Source organism: Eretmochelys imbricata, chromosome 2 (genome assembly GCF_965152235.1).
Source record: "Eretmochelys imbricata isolate rEreImb1 chromosome 2, rEreImb1.hap1, whole genome shotgun sequence".
Taxonomy (NCBI): domain Eukaryota; kingdom Metazoa; phylum Chordata; order Testudines; family Cheloniidae; genus Eretmochelys; species Eretmochelys imbricata.
This window is the reverse complement of record NC_135573.1, coordinates 10,522,866-10,537,640: the sequence shown is the minus strand read 5'-3', so window position 1 is coordinate 10,537,640 and position 14,775 is coordinate 10,522,866. Positions and strand designations below refer to the sequence as shown.

The 14,775-nt window shown below is 43.1% G+C and overlaps 1 protein-coding gene across 3 annotated transcripts in view; it reads right to left on the bottom strand.

The window, feature by feature from the left end:
- The window catches only part of TRAPPC9 (trafficking protein particle complex subunit 9), an 816,338-nt gene that overhangs the window by 653,220 nt on the left and 148,343 nt on the right, over positions 1–14,775 (bottom strand). The gene's annotated exons all lie outside the window — the stretch shown is intronic.

Genomic DNA, 14,775 nt, shown 5'->3' with positions numbered 1-14,775 from the left:
AGTGATTCCCCAGGCCCCACACTGCTGGGGGCTACGCAAAGCTAAAGAGCTCAGGGCTGGCTTCAGCCATGCGTACCGGGGCTCAGAATTCAGGTTTCTGCCCTGGGCCCCAGTGAGTCTAATGCTGGCCCTGCTCTATGGTTTATTTTGGTAGACCCCTGACACCTGCTCACGGCTTCCCTTCCCCCCTCCCCTGGGGGGGGGTCCCGGAACCCTGATTAACAATCACCAATTTAGAGTACTTCAGGACTAGAATATTAGGGACACAAGTCAGGATTAATTTACACTGGAAGATATTTGTGGGGGGTTGTGCATAGCACTGGCAAACACCATGCACAGCTCTGAGCGCTATTAGTTCCTCTCTTTCATAAGCATTAAACTGACATAGAAAATGATAGGAAAAAAAATGAATATATTTCATTATGTTTACTATAAATGTGGTATTGAGATAATTTATATGAATTTATTTTACGATCTCACTAGCAATTAATTATGTTCAAGTTTGGATAATTAGCAATAAACAATACCAAGTAAATGGATTTTTAAAATAAACAAACTACAATTCAGTTGGCCAACTACACAACAGAGGAACTAAATATGACATATTATGCCAATTATGTGCTATGCCAAGTGAGCTCTGAAGTTCGCCAAAATACTACAGTGATGATTTTTATTTCAGTTCATCCCTATTGGTATCCTTGACATGACAGGATGTGCTATTAAAATTCATATGGAAACATCAAAAACAAAGGGTACCGACGTAGCTGAACAGCTGTAGTGCAGATGCTCTATGCTATACATTCTAGAGAGCTCTCCAGTTGGCATAATTACTCCACCTCCTGAAGCAGCAGTAGCTAAGTCAGCAGGAGAGCTTCTTCCACACCAGTGCTTAGGTCGGTGTCACTTACATCACTCGGGGGGATGGCTTTTTCACATCCTTGAGCGACTTAAGTTATACCGAAGTAAGCACTAGTGTGTATAAGCCCTGAGACAACGAAATTGATCTGGATGAATGGGTCTCCATATGGGAAAGACAATGTACATCTTCAATTTATGTAACTCAAAGAAAAATTTTATAAATTACTGTATAGATGGCATTTGACTCCAGTTAAGATCCCCACAGTTTTGCTCCTGGGGAGGCACCTTGTTTGAGGAGTTGTGGGGAAAGAAGAACATACTCAGACATATGGTGGTTGTGTCCCGGAATTAGACAGTTTGGGGAGGAGATAATTAAACAGATTCATCTTATAAAAAAATACGAGCTTCCCAGAGATCCCCCAATCTGTTTACTTAATGCTCCAGTAAAGGATGTACATTTTAAACAGAAAGACAATTTATTTATTTTGTAGTGGAAAAATGTGACTTCTCTTATGAAATTGTGGGCTAGTAAAATATGGACGGTCTTTGCAATGGAAAAGATGTCATACCAAGTACATACACAATAGAAGCTCCAAAGAGAGGATAAGTATTTATAGTACACTAAAAAGGGTGGCCAAATTTCTAAAGGAGGAGAGCTGCTTATCCAGCAAGACAGGTTCTTTGAATATTAACCTGATCCTGCATAAATAGTAAGTAATGTATGATATAATATGTTAACGTTTTACTGTAACTTTGCGTTAATAAAAAGTGTCAATACTACACCAAAGGACATTAAGTACCCATTATCAAAACAATTAGTGACTTTATATAACTAGCTAAATATAATAAAAAAATTTATACATTAATAATTGCTGGAAGAAAATGTTAAGTATTAAAAATGTTACAGTAATATGCAGACTGACGTCTAGTGAACAACTTTCTCTCTTTTGATGTACTATTCAGAAACTGAACTGCGACGCAGATCTCAGCTCAACTCCTAATTCTGCCACTGACTCCTCGTGTGACCTTGGACAAACTATTTAGGGCTTATCGATACTGAAACCGTGTGCAGCAACCCAGGGTGTGAATCCATAGCAGCAGACAATGTATAGACACTAGTCTGCCAGGCAGTAAACCTCCATGTGGACCTGGCTACCATGCACTAAAAGTTTATGGTGCATTTTTGACACTGCCATTTCAAATAACAAGCAGTACGTTAAACTGCACTATTGTTTGGTAGCAGGGTCCATATGGAAACTTATTGCACAGCAGGCTAGTGTACTATACCCTGGCTTCTTGTGCACTAATGTAGACATACCGTTAATCTTTCAATGCCTCAGTTCCCCATCTATATATTCATTAATGTTTACAAGATGCTCACAGAAACTACAGTGATGAGCACCACAAAAAAGCATATAACTACATAAAACAAACAGTGATAGTTGACTGGAAGCATCTTCATAAGAAAAAGGTTACTTATTCATAATAGCACATACCGTAGCTACTGTACACTGTAAATCAGTAGTCACCAACCAGTTGATTGCAGTTGACTAGTCGATCCTAGAGGATATCCCAGTCGATTGCAATCTCTGGAAATGTAGCGTGGCTGCTGCTAAGGCAGGCTCCCCGCCTACCCTGGCCCCACGCCGGTCCCGGAAGCAGCCAGCGAGGCCCCGCAGCCGGACAGGGGTCTCCCGCCATACACTGCTCCTGCCTGCAAACCCCACAGCTCCCACTGGCCGGGAGAGCTATGGGGGCGATGCTTACAGAGGGGGGCAGCGCTCAGGCTGCAGGTGCGCGTTGGCCCCTTCCGGGAGCAGTGTGAGGCCAGGGTGGACAGGAAGCCTGCCTTAGCCTCGCCACACCTGCCTCCAACCGGGAGCCGCCAGAGGTAAGTGCTGCCCAGCAGGAGGCCACACCCCAATCCTCAGCCCCCTCCTGGAACCAGCACCCCATACCCCCTTCTGCACCCCAAACCTTCTCTTGAACCTGAAACCCCACCCTGAGCTCCCTCCCAGAGCCAACACCTCAAACCCCCTCCTGCACCCCAAGCCCCAGACCCCTCCCAGAGCTACCACCCCATACCCCCTCCTGCACTCCAAACCCTGCCTCAGCCCTGACCCCCCTCCCAGAGCCAGCACCCTGTATCCCCTCCTGCACCTCAATACTCTGCCCCAGCCCGGAGCCCCCTCCTTCACCCAAACTCCCTCCTTGAGCTTGCACCTCTCATGCACCCCAACCCCCTGCCCCAGACTCAGCCCAGAGCCTCCTCCCACACTGCGAACACCTTGGCCCCAGCCCAGAGCCTGAACCCCAACCCTCTACCCAGAGAAAATAAGTAAGGGTGGGGGACAGCGAGCAATGGAGTGAGCAGGGTGGGGCCTCGGGGAAGGGGCACAGGGTAGATCCTGGGTTGCCCTTAGATTCAAAAAGTGATCTTGGGCATAAAAAAAAGTTGGAGATCACTGCTGTAAATGATTCCTCACAAGGGGTCAGTTCATCAAACATTTAACACTACTTTGCACAGTACAGGGACCAGAGAAAATAACGGATCTTTGCTTTACAGCACACCAGCCCACTATATTTAACAGACAAGGACAGTCTGGTGACCTTCAGAGTACTGGGTAAAGCCCAGCTTCTCTCAAGTTTCTGTACGAGGATGAGGGAAGGAGCTTTAATAGATAAATTTTAGATTTAAGGATCTCCCTTTCAAAGTAATTAATTTTGTATTGTTCTTAAAAATTTGGACATTCACCCAGATACAACTCTGATCAATAAACTGAAAAATAAAAAATTCCTCCCCAATTCATTTCTGCCTGATAAGCTACAACTCATTCCTCTTGGGCACCTCTCTTTTGTAGATAAGTACTCTTTTGCAGATAGCAAATATGTCCAACCTCCTGTCTTACCACTTCCCACATCAGCACAGTACCATGGATTGGAAGGAGGAAAGGAGTGAGGTATTACCAGGGAAAATTCCCTCCTAGTAATTTTGTTTGATCAAAGGTATCTCCTACTCCTTTTATGAATTCATTTCTGACGATATCACAATCCTGGTTTTCTACTGTTCTTTAGGGACAACAGCCAAAGTTTCAGACTCATATGAAGGAGGTGTAACAAGGGTGATGGACAGTTTCTGCCTCCTCTTTCCAATAAGTGGAGACAACAGCAAGATAAAAGGATTTTTTCTGTAAAATGAGTGAAAAGGAATAACGTGACAAATATGATCTCTGAACACTCAGCTGGATTAACAAGAAATTGCTTCTAAGATAGCTTCTCATTAAGATGTAGAGCATTATCTGCAAATGGACAAGATGAGCTCCCGCAGGACTTGAAGATATCTGGATGCTCCATGATGCCCATTGCCACAAGGACGCCACTTCTTGTAGGAGGCAGTGATAGGAAGGATCCCCAGTAAGCGTCTGAGGGGTGCCCCGTGTGGGGAAGAAAACAAGGAATTCAATAGAGTATCTGTGGTGCACCCAACCATCCATGGAGATATTGCCACAATTGTGGGCGAAGAGGGCAGGACGGCCCCCAAAGACAACTGGGGGGACCAGAGTGGTGACAGGGAGGGTTCATAGCACTCGACTTGTGAGTCAAAAGTGAGCCTTGGGCTGTTGGTGGATCAAGATGCAGGAGATGGTCATGGCAGGGGACGCAGCCTGGGGGCACTGTGGACAATGTCGCTTCCGCAGGAATTCTTGTTGCCAGTGATAGTAGGGTGGATATTATGCATACTGCCAGGGATAGAAGGGATGTCGCTGCTGTTTGTGATGGGGTATGGATCCCAAGGGACCAGAGTTTCTCCCTCGAGTAGTTCAGGGAGTGAAGGGACTCATCTGCCTTGGTGGAGATGTGCTTCTCCTTATCAAAAGGGAGGTCCTGTTTTGTGGTTTTGACCTCCTGTGGGAAGCTGCTGGATTGTAGCCAAAGTTGCTGCGCATGACCACACATGTGGCGAGGCAATGGGAGTATGTATCCGCAGTATCCATGGCTGCATGGACCTTCATCCTGGCCACCAGGCAACCCTCCTCCAGGAGGGTGCAGAAGCACTGTCTCTTGTCCAACGAAGATTAACTAAGTACACTATACTAACAACTATTTACAGCTAACTGAAGAAGAAAAAAAACAAAGAAGAACTATATACAAATGGATGAAAATGGTCTTGCAGTCAAGCTATTATCATGAAGGAACAGGGATTCAGACTCTGGCCAGGAGGCGGTAAGAGGGAACTGAAGAGGCGTCGATCCACACAACCTAATATAACCTCGCCTGAGACACAAGGCAAAACATGCGACACACACGGGTCAACAGACTGCTACAAAAAAATCTTCCAGCTCCGGCACATTGCATGCAGGTGCACCAGAGTTTACAATACATAAAGGGACCACCACTAGAAGAAGAAAGGCTACTTACCTAGCAATTCTAGCTTTGAGTAGACTGTCAGTACAAATCCACACTCCTGTCCTTACTCATTTATTCAGTCTTATCTCAGATTTTGTTTGTGTGTGTGTCTAGACCACATAGTGGGACAGGACTAACATTACCATAAAACTTCAACAGTAAAATGAAACCACCACTAATATTAAGCGCTTATCTACCAAGAAAAAAATTGACCAAAAAGAAAAAGAGGGTTCCAAGTTCTCTTTCCACAGTAGTCACAAGAAACAGAAGTGGGGTTAAGGCAATGGCTCCTCATGAACTTGAGGAAACAAGTGTGCAGTTACAACAGCCAGAGGGTTCCAATCTCTGTTCTGAAAGAGTGGAACAGCTACACGGACAATATTCTGTTTAATACTTGTTCTCAGCTGAAAATTAATTTGCATCTTCTTGTATTTCACTGTCAATTTATTAATGCTGACATCTCATAGCTACTGTAGAATATAATTGACAGGAATTATTGTGTGTGTGTTTTAGAAGCAGATGGTTTGTTTGAAGAAATCTAATTCCAATGTGAAATGTATTACATCTAGGGATGAGAATATAATAAGAATGACTTTTTTAATTTTTCACACCTAAATGTGTTTTGCTTGATAATGGCTACAGTGTAGGACTGCTTTTCATATTAGTCGAGCAAGGTGGATGAGGTAATATTGGACCAACTTCTGTTGGCGAGAGAGACAAGCTTTCAAGCTTACACAGAGCTCATCTTCAGGTCTGGGAAATGTACTCAAGACTGTCACAGCTAAATACAAGGTGCAACAGATTGTTAAGCATAAGTAGTTAACACATATGTCCAGGGACTATGCAAGGTGAAGTGGCCCGTTAACACCTCTCCAGTCATAGGGGGAAAGGGGCGGGGGGGGGAGGTAGATGGGGTGAGGGTGTTAAGTGAGTTATAGATTTTTGTAATGACCCATAAATCCAGTATCTCTATTCAGTCCATGTATATTAGTATCTAGAAAAGTTATTAAATTAAGCTCTCAGGCTTGTTTTTTGAAGGTGTTGTGCAGGTTTTCTTTGAGGATGAGGACTGAGAGGTCAGATCCATATGGATTCCAGTATGGAGTGGTAGGTGACCACTAGCAGTGTGTTTATTAAAGTGTTTTATTTCTGTATTGAAGCAGTTTCTCTCAGAATATTTAGGTGGCCTGTTACATGATGTGACCTACTACACTGGTAGAGTGTCATTGTTTGGTGAAGGCTATTTTAAGTGTTTTAAGGTGTATATCCTGGACTTTCTCCTCGGCACTTATTCTGTGGTAGAGTGCCTGGCTGTAGATAACAGATTTCTTTGTGTGTTTGGGGTGATTACTGGATCTGTGAAAGTAGGTGTGATGATCCATGGGTTCAGCCACCTGAGGACAGCCATCCAACAAAAACAAACCACAAAAAAAGCAGAACCAACTACAACTCCATAACCCTCACAAAGCCAGCCTGGGAGAACGAACCCACATGAGGTATCATCAAAAAATTACAACCCATACTTAATGGGGACCACATGCTGAAAGACATCTTTCCTGAACCACCTCTTCTGGCCCCAACCTCTCCAAGCCAGAAGCTCCCCATAGACCAGGACACACCAACTCCAAGTGACACCAGACCCTGCCAGAACAACAGATGCAAAACTTGTAAACATATCTCCACTACTACAATGATCAATACCCCACTGCCCGCCCCACAACAACCTTTCAAGATCCATGGGTCCTATACATGCATATCACAACATGTGGTTGTGACACTCTTTATCTCAGGGGAACACCCAGCACCCCCATGTTCATCCTTATAATATGATTGTGTAGTATCCAATGCAAAGTTTGCCATGTCGGGTGTCTTCGGAAGGCTCATGATGCACTGAGCATTGTTGTTATAATATTATTATAGATTGTAATTTCACGTATATAGCTATGAGGTTGAAAATGTGTCCTCATGGCTTCAAACAAGCCCAGGCAAAACTCTCCAGAAACAGAGGGCAGGTCACACCTCATCAGGGCACGTATAGGACATACCCAGCCCAGCTTCACAGAAACAAAGGACACTGGCCTAGGCAGCAACAAAAGATCTGTTGGACTCTCGAGTGAGTCACCCCTCTTCCCTTGGTCAGTCAGGGACTACGATGAAGTAATGCTCACCTGACCCTTAAGTGGTGGGTGGGAGCAAAGCCAGGACGGAAGAAGAATATGATAAAAGGGAGAGACGTTTGCCACGCTCTTGCTCTCTCTTCCACCTCCATCTACAGACATCACCACCAAGCGACTGAAGCACTGATCAAAGGGGAGAGCCTGGCTGAAGGGCAACTAGCCAGCCTGTGGTAAGAAGCATCTAAGTTTGTAAGGACACTGAAAGTGTAAAGATCAGCTTAGAATGCATTTTGTTTTTATTTCATTTGACCAAAGCTGACTTGTTGTGCTTTGACTTATTATCACTTAAAATCTATCTTTGCAGAGAGCCCCCCCCTTGGGATAACAAGCCTGATTCCTAGGGTTGTGTCTCGGATGCTGGCTAGTATCATTCTGTTGCACAATCCAAGCAGCAGTAGCTGGGAGCAGCTTACATGCCAGAGGCTGTGCATGAACATCCCGGGAGTCGGGGTTCTCACAGCAGAGCAGGGTGAGGCTGGCTCCCAGAGTCGAGGATTGGAGTCCTCGGTCACCGGTCCAGGTAACACCAGGGGAATGTCCCATTGCTGTACCTCATCAAGTGCACTAAATGCCCCAACAACAACTTTGTTGGTGAAACCAATCATTATGCTCTCAAGTGAACTCACACAGAAAAATGTAAGAGACAAAAACACCCTTTTCACCTGTGTGTGAACACTTTTATATGTGACCTCTCCACTTTTAAAGGAAACTGCAAAACAAGAGAGAGTGGATTTATGGGTTATTACAACAATATATAACCCACTTAACACCCCCCCCCACAGCCTTTTTTTTCCACCTCCCCCTGTGACTGGAGAGGTATTAACAGGCTACTTCACCTGGATTGGTCCCTTGAAATACATGGTAACTACTTATGCTAAACAGTATGTTCCACCTTGTAATTAGCTGACATTCTGAGCACTTTTCCCAGACCTAAAGAAGAGCTCTGTGTAAGTCCAATAAAAGATATTATCTCACCCACCTTGTGTCTCTAACATCCTGGGACCAACATGGCTACAACACCACTACTTTTCAGGTATCCCCAATAACGTCACAGCAGACCTAGTTACTGAACTTTGTGACTTTGTCCTCACCCACAACTATTTCATATTTGGGGACGATTTATACCTTCAAGTCAGCAGCACTGCTATACCGCATGGCCCCACAGTATGCCAACATTTTTATGGCTTACTTAGAACAACGCTTCCTCAGCTCTCGTCCCATAGTGCCCCTACTCTAGTTGCGCTACATTGATGACATCTTCATCATCTGGACCCATGAGAAGAAAAATCTGAGGAATTCCACCAGGATTTCAACAATTTCCACCCCATCATCAACCTCAGCCTGGACCAGTCCACACAAGAGATCCACTTCCTGGACATTACAGTGCAAATAAGCAATGGTCACATAAACACCACCCTATACCAGAAACCTACTAACCGCTAAACTTACCTACATGCCTCCAGCTTTCATTCAGACCACATCACATGATCTATGGGCTACAGCCAAGCCTTAAGATACAACTGCATTTGCTCCAATCCCTCAGACAGAGGCACACATCTACAGGATCTCTATCAAGCGTTCTTACAACTACAATACCCACCTGCTGAGTGAAGAAAGAGTGACAGAGCCAGAAGGGTACCCAGAAGTCACTTATTACAGGACAGGTCCAAAAAAAAGGAAGTAACAGAACGCCATCAGCGGTCACCTACAGCCTCCAACTAAAATCTCTCCAGCGCATCATCAAGGATCTACAACCTATCCTAAAGGATGACCCAACACTCTCACAAATCTTGGGAGACAGGCCAGTCCTTCCCTACAGACAGCCCCCCAACCTGAAGCAAATACTCACCAGCAACCACACACCACACAACAAAAACACTAACCCAGGAACCAATCCCTGCAACAAACCCCATTGCCAACTCTGTCCGCATATCTATTCAAGGGACACCATCATAGGACCTAACCACATCACCCATCAGGGGCTCGTTCCCCTGCACATCTACCAATGTGATATTTGCCATCATGTGCCAGCAATGCTCCTCTGCCATGTACGCTGGCCAAACTGGACAGTCTCTGTGCACAAGAATAAATGGACACAAATCAGACATCAAGAACGGCACCGTTCAAAAACCAGTAGGAGAGCACTTCAATCTCCCTGGACACTCAATAACAGACTTAAGAGTGGCCATTCTTCAACAAAAAAACTTCAAAAACAGACTTCAACGAGCAATTGCAGAACTGGAATTAATTTGCAAACTTGACACCATCAAATTAGGCCTGAATAAAGACTGGGAGTGGCTGGGTCACAACAAAGTAATTTTCCCTCTGTTGATACTCACTCCTGCTTGTCAACTGTTGGGAATGGGCCACATCCACCCTGATTGAATTGGCCTTTTTAGCTCTCACCCCCCCACTTGGTAAGGCAACTCCCAACTTTTCATGTGCTATATATTTATACCTGCCTACTGTATTTTCCACTCCATGCATCTGATGAAGTGGGTTATAGCCCACAAAAGTTTATGACCAAATAAATTTGTTAGTCTCTAAGATGCCACACGGATTCCTCGTTGTTTTTGCAGATACAGACTAAGACAGCTACCTGTCTGATACTTTTCATATGTTAGTCCTCCATCTACGAGAGTTAAACAAACAAAATAATATTTGTTTTATATATGGGACTATTAAGACTTGCAAGGGAAATTGACTGCAATTAATTTAATGTCCCACAGAAATTCAAAACGAGATATTTTATAGCCTTTCTTAACCTAATGTCATTAACAGCAACAGACTTAGAGGTAAAAATAACACTCTCACACAATATTCTTTTTCCTCCATAAAAGATGGATGAAAGTATATACAGAAAAATTATTGTTCTACATGTTACGGAAAAGTAGTTTCTGGCTTTTGCACCTAAGATATCAATTCAATAAAATGAGGGAATTTGCAAAATTAAGCCCATCATTTCTTTAAATCTTGACTTCAAAGAAAAAGTGACAACCTAAGGCATTAGGATGTATGCCCAACTCATGAAATCCAATTTGCCAGACTGCAGACAAAATACCAACTTTTAAACGTGTTAATTTATTGAATCAAACCAAAAATAATTTAAAAACATGCTGGAAACAATATTTACTCACAAGAAAATTTCCCTGAACAAGTTTACTGAAGATCCATTGTAACCAAGAGTAAGCTTTTGAGGTGGAATAGTCCATACCACTACACAAGAACTCAGAGCTTTTTGTGACGATGTCTCTCAGATGCCTAAGGCATACAAGAGTATAAACCATCCAATGAAGTTTGGTAGGGCTAATGAGCGATAACAGGCACCATAGCAAAAGATCCAGATTAAGTGGGAGTCACTAGTGAAACAAGCTCAATATGTCATAAGAACTGTCATACTGCATCACACCTGTGGTTGACCTACTCTGATGTCATATCTTTGACAGTTGCCAGAACTACATACTTCAAAGAATAGTACAGAAGTCTCCACAGTAATCTGCCCCAATGAAGGTGTCATTCCTGATCCCTAATAGTTAGAGATTGATTTGGTTTCACATCTCTTCCATTTCTCTTAGCATTAACTGTTAATAGGAATATATGAATTGTCATACAGCAGAGGTCCTGAACAACTAAGATTGCCTGATGTAATGTGGCTTCTATATCACCTGCTTCCTTTTTTTGCCTGTCTTTCCCAAGAAATCTCTAAATTAAGGGGTGAAATGGGGCAGTGTACACATTTTGATTACCTCAGTCCCACAAGAAAGCAAATATGTATATAGCTGTTGAATTGAAGGCCCATTTACGATAAGTAAGCTTCACTCTCTGGGGCACAGTGATATAGCTAATACTTAGAGAACTTGGAAGGCAACAAAATGCTGAAAATATTTATGCAAATTAGCTGCCATCTGCTCAGCCAACCTACAAATCCATTAGCCTTTCTTTACAGGTAAGAAATGATTTAAAGAGAATTTGATACATCACTGAAACATATACTGAAGTTTTCTGCCCTGAGCAACAAGCTCTGGCTGGCCTATCGGTTGATGTATGCAGTTGTCACATCAGATCACGACATGCGAGCCCTTGGAGCAGGATTCTCAGAGATGTGCAGGACCAAAATAACAGTTTCAGCATATTAATAATGAGGAGACAAGAGCCTAGAATTTTAAGCATAGCAAATGATTTCAGGTTCCTGACTTTAGACACTTTCACGGGTTCTGATATTTCAGAAAGTGCTGAGCACCCAGCCTCCAAAAAAACCAGGCACAGTTACAGAGTCTCAAGTTGGTCATCCAAAATCACCATCACTTTTGAAAATGTTCTGGCAGGTGTCTTGACACAAAATGGTCTCCACAGGGAAGAAGCCCCACTAGAATACCACCATTGCAGAGACTAGCCATGACAAATTTCTTTGCCTCACTCTCTGGTAGGTGGAGCAGTATAGCAGTGGGCAAGACCTGAATTTCATATGTGGAACTGGAAAGGAGTGGTATTTGGGAAAATGTCTGCTAAGTGAGCTATAGTTTATAAAAACAGAATAAATTCCCATTGCAAAAAGATCTCTCCTGAAGAACTTCATTCTCTCTCTAACTGTATTGATAATTACATTTTTGAAGTTCAAGACATTAAAATGGTTTAGCGGGCAGTGTATAAAATGTCAATCCACAGACAGTTTCTAAGCTTATGTTTAAATATAAAATCCTCAATTTCAAATGAACAATACTTAACCCTGCAAATCTGGGTTTACAAGGAAAAACTGGCAGGTGCAACCTTTCCACAATTCAGTAATTACAGTTTATATTGCATTTCATAGAATATCAGGATTGGAAGGGACCTCAGGAGGTCATCTAGTCCAACCCCCTGCTCAAAGCAGGACCAATCCCCAACTAAATCATCCCAGCCAAGGCTTTGTCAAGCCTGACCTTAAAAATATCTAAGGAAGGAGATTCCACCACCTCCCTAGGTAACGCATTCCAGTGTTTCACCACCCTCCTAGTGAAAAAGTTTTTCCTAATATCCAACCTAAACCTCCCCCACTGCAACTTGAGACCATTACTCCTTGTTCTGTCATCAGCTACCACTGAGAACAGTCTAGATCCATCCTCTTTGGAATCCCCTTTCAGGTAGCTGAAAGCAGCTATCAAATCCCCCCTCATTCGTCTCTTCTGCAGACTAAACAATCCCAGTTCCCTCAGCCTCTCCTCATAAGTCATGTGTTCCAGTCCCCTAATCATTTTTGTTGCCCTCCGCTGGACTCTTTCCAATTTTTCCACATCCTTCTTGTAGTGTGGGGCCCAAAACTGGACACAGTACTCCAGAAAAGGCCTCACCAATGTCAAATAGAGGGGAACGATCATGTCCCTCAATCTGCTGGCAATGCCCCTACTTATACAGCCCAAAATGCCATTGGCCTTCTTGGCAACAAGGGCACACTGTTGACTCATAGCCACCTTCTTGTCCACTGTAAACCCTAGGTCCTTTTCTGCAGAACTGTTGCCAAGCCATTTGGTCCCTAGTCTGTAGCGGTGCATGGGATTCTTCCATACTAAATTCAGGACTCTGCACTTGTCCTTCTTGAACCTCATCAGATTCTTTTGGCCCAATCCTCATTTGTCTAGGGCCCTCTGTATCCTATCCCTACCCTCCAGCGTATCTACCTCTCCTCCCAGTTTAGTGTCATCTGCAAACTTGCTAAGGGTGCAATCCACACCATCCTCCAGATCATTTATGAAGATATTGAACAAAACCGGCCCCAGGACCGACCCTTGGGGCACTCCACTTGATACACTTGGGGCACTGCCAACTAGACAGAGACATTGATCACTACCAGTTGAGCCCGACAATCTAGCCAACTTTCCCTCCCTTATCTTAAGTTTATTTGAAAAGCTGTTAAGAATCAGAATTACACTCATCTATGAACAAGAATTTAAATTTACAAGTAACGTTTAAAATTAAAAACTAGCATTAGTAAGAATCAGTCTGAAAAATGCTACATACCTTACAAGGTTAGAGAATCAATAGCTTCATGCAAGATCTTTGGTTAAAAATAGCTTCCATCTGAAAATCTAGGAAGGGGGATGGGCTTCAGAGCCCAAGCTCAAGCCTGAGATACAACTTCATAGAACAGCCTATACAGCTATTTTTACAACGTTAATGGGAGCCCCGCTACCTCCAAGTTTGTCAACCCAGCTGTGCAGCTTCACTAAATAATGCTGTGTAGAAATACCCTTAAAGACTGAAGAGCGTATATAGTAAAACTCTCGCCACTAACATTGCATCCCATATAACAACTTCCTAGCTTGATTCAATTTTCTGATATTGTGCAAATAAATTAAGTCAAACAATGTTGCACTAACAAAAATGCAAAAATTAATTTAACATTTGTGCTCCAAATCTATTCTCTCTGAAGATCTGTGCTAAGACCTGTATATTGGTAAACTGTGCTACAAACCATTTCAAAGCTGACATTAAGGGAGCATGTACATGTCCGTTCCAGTACTCCAGAACCAAGGGCATAAGAAGTCTCCAATCCCTAACTGTCCCTCCATTACTCTGTCTCCTGGTGCATCCCTCCTTAAGTCTCTAAAGTGGAAGTGAAGACTGGTATTTATCTATAGAGCCAACATATTTAGTAAGCAGGACTTATTTTGGTAAGTAACCTTTCTCTCCTTTATGACATTGTGTCCACAAATCGCCACTGAGAGAGACTAGCTAGCAGTTACAATGTTCGGGGGAGGGCTAATCAGGGCTGTTAATTGAAAAGGGACTGAAGGATCCAGTCTGATCTGGACTCACACTGAGAAAATAATGTTTTGAAAAGGTATGACAAAGGATGTAACTGCTGCTCTCCACAGCTGGCACACTGAACAGGTTGATGCTCCAAACACTGCTTACCAACCCACCCGATAGAAAGTCGAAGTCCTTCTGGTATGGGAACTTCAGAAAGTACATGGCCTGCATATATACAAAACCTGATCTATTTCAATAGTCTCTGGACTGAAGGGTACTCATAATTACCTTAAGTTAATTTTTCCCTTCTCAAAATCAAAAGGAGGTAGTAAATAAGAGAAAGAGGAGATCATGCCTTTTTTCTTCCAGCGGGTAGGGAGAGGAGGAGAGAATATTTTGTAAAATGTGCTCATCTACCTGTTTGAAATCTATCCCATTAATCCATAATAAACCTGGATATAAGATTTATGATAATGATCCAAATCTCATTGCTTCTAAAAATATCTTAAGGCAGAGGAGGCTTTTAATATCTCATCTAGTAAGCATTCTGGCTGGTCTTCTTACAAGCGATTTTTCCTTTCTTTAAAAAAAAAGACATTAAGACCAT